Source organism: Oryctolagus cuniculus, chromosome 11 (assembly GCF_964237555.1).
Source record: "Oryctolagus cuniculus chromosome 11, mOryCun1.1, whole genome shotgun sequence".
Lineage (NCBI taxonomy): Eukaryota > Metazoa > Chordata > Mammalia > Lagomorpha > Leporidae > Oryctolagus > Oryctolagus cuniculus.
In genome coordinates, this window is record NC_091442.1 from 93366945 (window position 1) to 93372944 (window position 6000).

Here is a 6000-nt window from a genome sequence, read left to right on the forward strand (position 1 = left end):
TTTAATTCATCCAAATTTCCATGATGGAATAAAGAATCTACCTAAGGTCACTCAGGCTGTAGTTTACAGAGGCTTTGGAAAACGTGCTGTTACCTTGCTGGCAACCTAGAGCTTCCTTTGGCCCACACCACAGTGAATTCACTATTCAGAGTGGTACAAATTATCTTTCAGTGACCATACTCACTTTTTTCATTTCAGTTTTGATTGGTGGTTTTCCCTTTGTGACTTATCTCAGATTATGAAGTGTCCAACAAAGCAGCAACATGGATTTTTTTCTTTTTTAGTCTATTTATGGATGAAATACCCACTAGCTTTATTGTTAGAGGAAAGAATGATAGTCTAGGATGTTGAGTTCTCAAATATAGTGAAGCTGCAGATAATGTGCCATGTCTTATTTGGGTGATGAAAGTATTATTTATGTAATCAAAGAAGATTCTCTAGGTGTCAGGAGTCATGTCAATTTTATACTTTTCCTTGGGGTACTTGATCACAAAATCCCCTGAATTTCTGCTTTTGCTCTTGTCAAGAAACTTCTTTCTCTTACCCGTTCCCCTTTGCCCACCATGGAAAAGGGAGTCTATTCCATGTGCGCTTTTTATTCACACAAAGTACAGAGCCAAAATTAATATCTAACATTTAATAGTCATACTTAATATATTCTTTTTTATTTCTATGGAATTAGAATGGGTATATGCATATCTGCTTTTAAATTTTTGTACACTTAGGAGGCAACAAGTAGTGGTACCCATACAGGAGTCCCTGCCACCCATATTGGAAATCTGAATTGAGTTCTTGACTCCTGGCTTTGAACTGACCTAATGTTGGCAAGTGCCAGCATTTAGGAGTAAATCAGAAGATGGAAAATCATCCTTTCTCTGTAAGTCTCTGTCTCTATCTCTGTTTTTCTAATAAAATCAAATTGTATGACTAATTTGCACAAAATAATTTCAATTAAAAATTAATAGCACTTCATGAAAGGTTACTAAATCTTTAAGCTATGGGTAATTGACTATGCAAGAGAAAGAATATCAAAGTGGAAAATGGATGGATATTTTTATATTGCTTTTCCCCAACAGGTTTAGCATTCTTTTATGGCCTTCCCTGACCTTCCAGAGCTGTCAGCACTTTATTTTTCACTACTGAGTTATCTTTGCTAAAATTCCTTTGCCAAGATTATGTTTCCATTGGAGAATAATTGCTTCTCGAGGGGGTTGTGTGTGTTTATTTCACAAACTCCTTTCATCTGTCTCTATATCCATGACACATCCTACAAATGTAAATTCCATAGTATCTTATACTGAGCCTAGAAGCAGACAAGGTCTTAACAGAAATGATTAAATATAGCACATTTGCTGAGTGAACATGAACTGAATACCTATTATGTATCAAGCTTTCTTCTTGGTAGAAACAAAAGCAACAAAGGTCATGGTCACTGAAGAATTCATGGACTTTTAGGAGAGTAAGATACACAAATACAGTTGTTTTTCAATGAAATGAGATCAATGAAGGCTGGTAGCACGCACAGAATTCTAGGGGAAAAGGTAGAGAGGGAGATTAGTGTAGCAGGCAGGTTGGGGATCCAGAAATCCTTTTAGGAAATTGTTACTGTTAAGCTGCTGAAGACAAGAGAGGAAGAGTGAAAACATCTATAAAAAATTTATCTATATTTAAATATGATGTAGAGCAAGGGAGATATGGAGCAGAGAGTGAGAGAGGAAGAGAGAGATGGAGGGAGAGGGGGAAGGGGAGAAGGAGAAAAAGAGAGGGAGGAATTCTAATTTACTGTCTAAAGAGAAATGAGAAACTGTTATACAATCCCATTGGGGCTTTAGTGATATCATAGGTCATAAAATTTAAACTAACAAAATAGTTATTTTTGTTACCATTGCTAATTTTGCCACCACAAACCCCACTTAGAATAACCATGTCATCCGGTTGGTGGCTTTCAAAAATTTAAAACATACAGAAATAGCACAGTAAAGCATGAAGACAATGAAAATCTGTCTCACTTGGTTTTTCCATTTGCTGTATTCATAAACAAGGACAAAATATAGAAAAAAGGTTTATACGTAAATTTGGGCTTTCTCACATATTGAAAGACTAGCATTTTTATTTTAAATTTTTAAATGTTTTTTAATATAAAGAGAACATATTTGATCTATTTCATAGGTACAATTCTAAGAGGATAAATATACTAACCTTCTCCCTTATCTTTTTTTTTTCATTTTTTTAAAATTTATTTTTTATTTAGTAAATACAAATTTTCAAAGTGCAGTTAATGGATTACAATGGCTTCCCCACCCCATAATTTCCCTTGCACTCACACCCCTCCCATTTCCCGTTCCCTCCTCCATTCCATTCACATCAAGATTCATTTTCAATTATCTTTATATACAGAAGATCAATTCAGTATACATTAAGTAAAGATTTCATCAGTTTGCCCCCACACAGAAACACAAAGTGTAAAATACTGTTTCAGAACTAGTTATAGCATTACTTCACATTGGACAACACACTAAGGACAGATCCCACATGAGAAGTAAGTACACAGTGACTCCTGTTGTTGACTTAACAATTTGACACTCTTGTTTATGGCGTCAGAAATCTCCCTAGGCTCTAGTCATGAGTTGCCAAGGCTATGGCAGCCTTTTGAGTTCGCCGACTTCGATCTTATTCCGACTTATTGTCTTTTGACTTATAGTCAAAGTGGAAGTTCTCTCCTCCCTTCAGAGAAAGGTACCTCCTTCTTTGATGACCTGTTCTTTCCACTGGGATCTCACTCACAGAGATCCTTCATTTAGGTCATTTTTTTTTTTACCAGGGTGTCTTGGCTTTCCATGCCTAAAATACTCTCATGGGCTCTTCAGCCATATCCGAATGCCTTAAGGGCTGATTCTGAGGCCAGAGTGCTATTTAGGACATCTGCCATTCTATGAGCCTACTGTGTATCCCGCTTCCCATGATGGATCATTCTCTCCCTTTTTGATTCTATCAGCTAGTATTTTCAGACACTAGTCTTGTTTGTGTGATCCCTTTGACTCTTAGACCTATCAGTGTGATCAATTGTGAACTGAAATTGATCACTTGGACTAGTGAGATGGCACTGGTACATGCCACCTTGATGGGATTGTATTGGGATTCCCTGGCATGATTCTAACTCCACCATTTGGGGCAAGTCCGATTGAGCATGTCCCAAATTATACATCTTCTCCCTCTTATTCCCACTGTTATATTTAACAGGGATCACTTTTCCGTTAAAATTTAAACACCTAAGAATAATTGTGTGTTAATCACAGAGTTCAACCAGTAGTGCTAGAACAAAACAAAGAGAAAATACTAAAATGGATAAAGTATTACATTGTACATCAACAGTCAGGACAACAGCTGATCAAGTCACCTTCTCCCTTATCTGTCCCTCAATCCCCCCTCTTACATTCTGTCTTTTTGTTGCAAAAGAATTTCAGTCGATTCTATAATCACAGGTATAAAGCACCACTAACCTCAGTATTCAGTTAGTAAAAAGTAAAAAGTGCATAGTTCCACAGGAGTGCAAACAAGGGCTAAAAATGACAATCGAATCACAAAATGTCCATTCCAATTCTATAAAATTTTTGTATTGTTTATTAACTCCCACATATCAGGGAAAACATATTTGTGTTTTTCAGACTGCCTTATTTGACTAAGCATGTTAGTTTCCACTTCCATCCATTTTGTTACAAAACACAGGATTTCATTTTTTTTATGACTGAGAAGTATTCCATAGTGTATATATACTACAATTTCTTTAATCAGTCATCAATGGACATGTGGGTTGACACCATGTGTTAGGTATTGTCAATTGTGTGATAATAAACATAGGGGTACAAATAATACTTTCTGATGCTGATTTAATTTCATTTGGGTAAATTCCCAGGATTGGGATGGCTGGGTATATAGTAGAACTATTTTTAAATTTCTGAGGTATCTCTATACTGTCTTTCATAATGGTTGCACTAATTTAGATTCCCACCAACAGTGGATTAGGGTAGCTTATTCCCTGTATTCTCACCAGTATTTATTACTATTTGATTTTTTGATGGTAACCATTCTAACTGGAGAAAGTGAAAACTCAGTGTGTTTTTATTTGCATTTCACTTATGGCTAGTGATCCTGAGCATTTTTTCATGCATCTATTGGTCATTTGTATTTCATCCTTTGAAAAATGTGTTTATATTCTCTGCCCATTTCTTAACTGGATTGTTTTATTTTTGAGTTTCTTGAGCTATGTATAGACCCTTTATCTTAATCCTTTATCAGTTGTATATGTTGTGAATATTTTCTCCCATTCTGTCTGATACCATTTATTTATAATTTTTTATTTATAAAATGTGAAAAAATTGCATGTATTTTTTATACAGATTTAGGAGCATGGTGATACTTCCCACTCTAAACTCCCTCCTACCTGTGTTATCACCCTCCCTTCTTCTTCCTTTCTTACACTTTCTTTTAGTTTTTACAATGACATATTGGCAGTTTATTTTATAATCATAAATTTAACCCTCCACTAAATAAAGAATTCAACAAAGTTTAAGAAGGAAAAAAGTTCTCCTTAACAGTAGAAGCAAGGGCTATAAATAATAATAAACTTTCAAAATGTAATTTTTCTCATATACATTACATTTTTATACTCTTATTTACAACAGATCAGAGAAAACATATGGTATTTATATTATTGCAACTGTGTTTTTTAGTGAGTATATTGGTTTCCAGTTGTATTCATTTTGCTCTGAAATACAGGATTTTATTGATTTTTTTTATTCCATATTGTATACATAACATATTTTCTTTATCTAGTCATCAGTTGATGATCATCTGAGTTTATTCCATATCTTAGCTATTGTGAATTGAGTTAAATTCCCAATAAATATTATTATTTATTAATAATATTAAATATTATTTATTATGGGGGCAAATATTATTATTCTGTTATATGCTGGCTTCATATCCTTAGGGTAAATTCTCTGGAGTGGGATTCCTGGGTCATAGGGTAGATGTATTTTCAATTCTCTGAGGAATTGCCATACTGCCTTTCACAATGGCTGTACTAGTTTGCATTCCCACCAGCAGTGGATTGGGTTAGCTTTTTCCCCATATACTCAACAGTAATTATTATTTGTTGATTTCTGTATGAGAGTCACTCTAACTAGTGTGAGGTAAAACCTCATTGTGGTTTTTATTTGAATTTCCTTGGTGGGTAGTGAACCTGAGCACTTTTGCATGTGTCTGTTAACCATTTGAATTTCATTTTTGAAAAGTGCCTGTTCATGTCCTTTACCCATTTCTTAACTGTATTGTTTATTTTCTTGTTATTGAATTTCTTGAGCTCTATAGCTTCTGAATATTAATCCTTTATCTGTTGCATAGTTTGCGGATATTTTCACCCATTCTTAGTTGTATCTTCACTTTCTTGATTGTTTCCATGGCAGTGCAGAAGCTTCTAAGCTTGATGTAATCCTATTTTTCTATTTTTGCTTTGATTGCCTGTGATTCTGGGGTCTTTTCCAAGAAGGCCTTGCCTATGTTGTATAGTCTTACAGAGTTTCCCCAATGTTTTCCTCTAGCCCTTTGTTAGTATCAGGTGATAGATTTAGATATTTGATTCACTGTAAGTTGATTTTTGTACAAAGTATAAGATAGGAGTTTTGTTGCATACTTCTGCATGCATAGATCCAATTTTCCCAACACTGTTGAAGAGACAGTTCTTTCTGCAGAGATTGATTTGTCATGAATCTCATTTGTCAAAAATTGTTGGTGGTAGCTATGTGAATTAATTTTTGGGGCTTCTATTTTATTCCTTTGGTTGACATATCTATTTTTTCTTTGTTGTCAGATGTTTGCAATCTCTTGCGTTTTTATATGAATTTTAGCATTTTTTTCTAGATATGAGAAGAATGCCATTGGTATTTTGGTTGGGATCACATTGAATCTTTAAATTGCTGTGAGTTTTATAGACATTTTGTT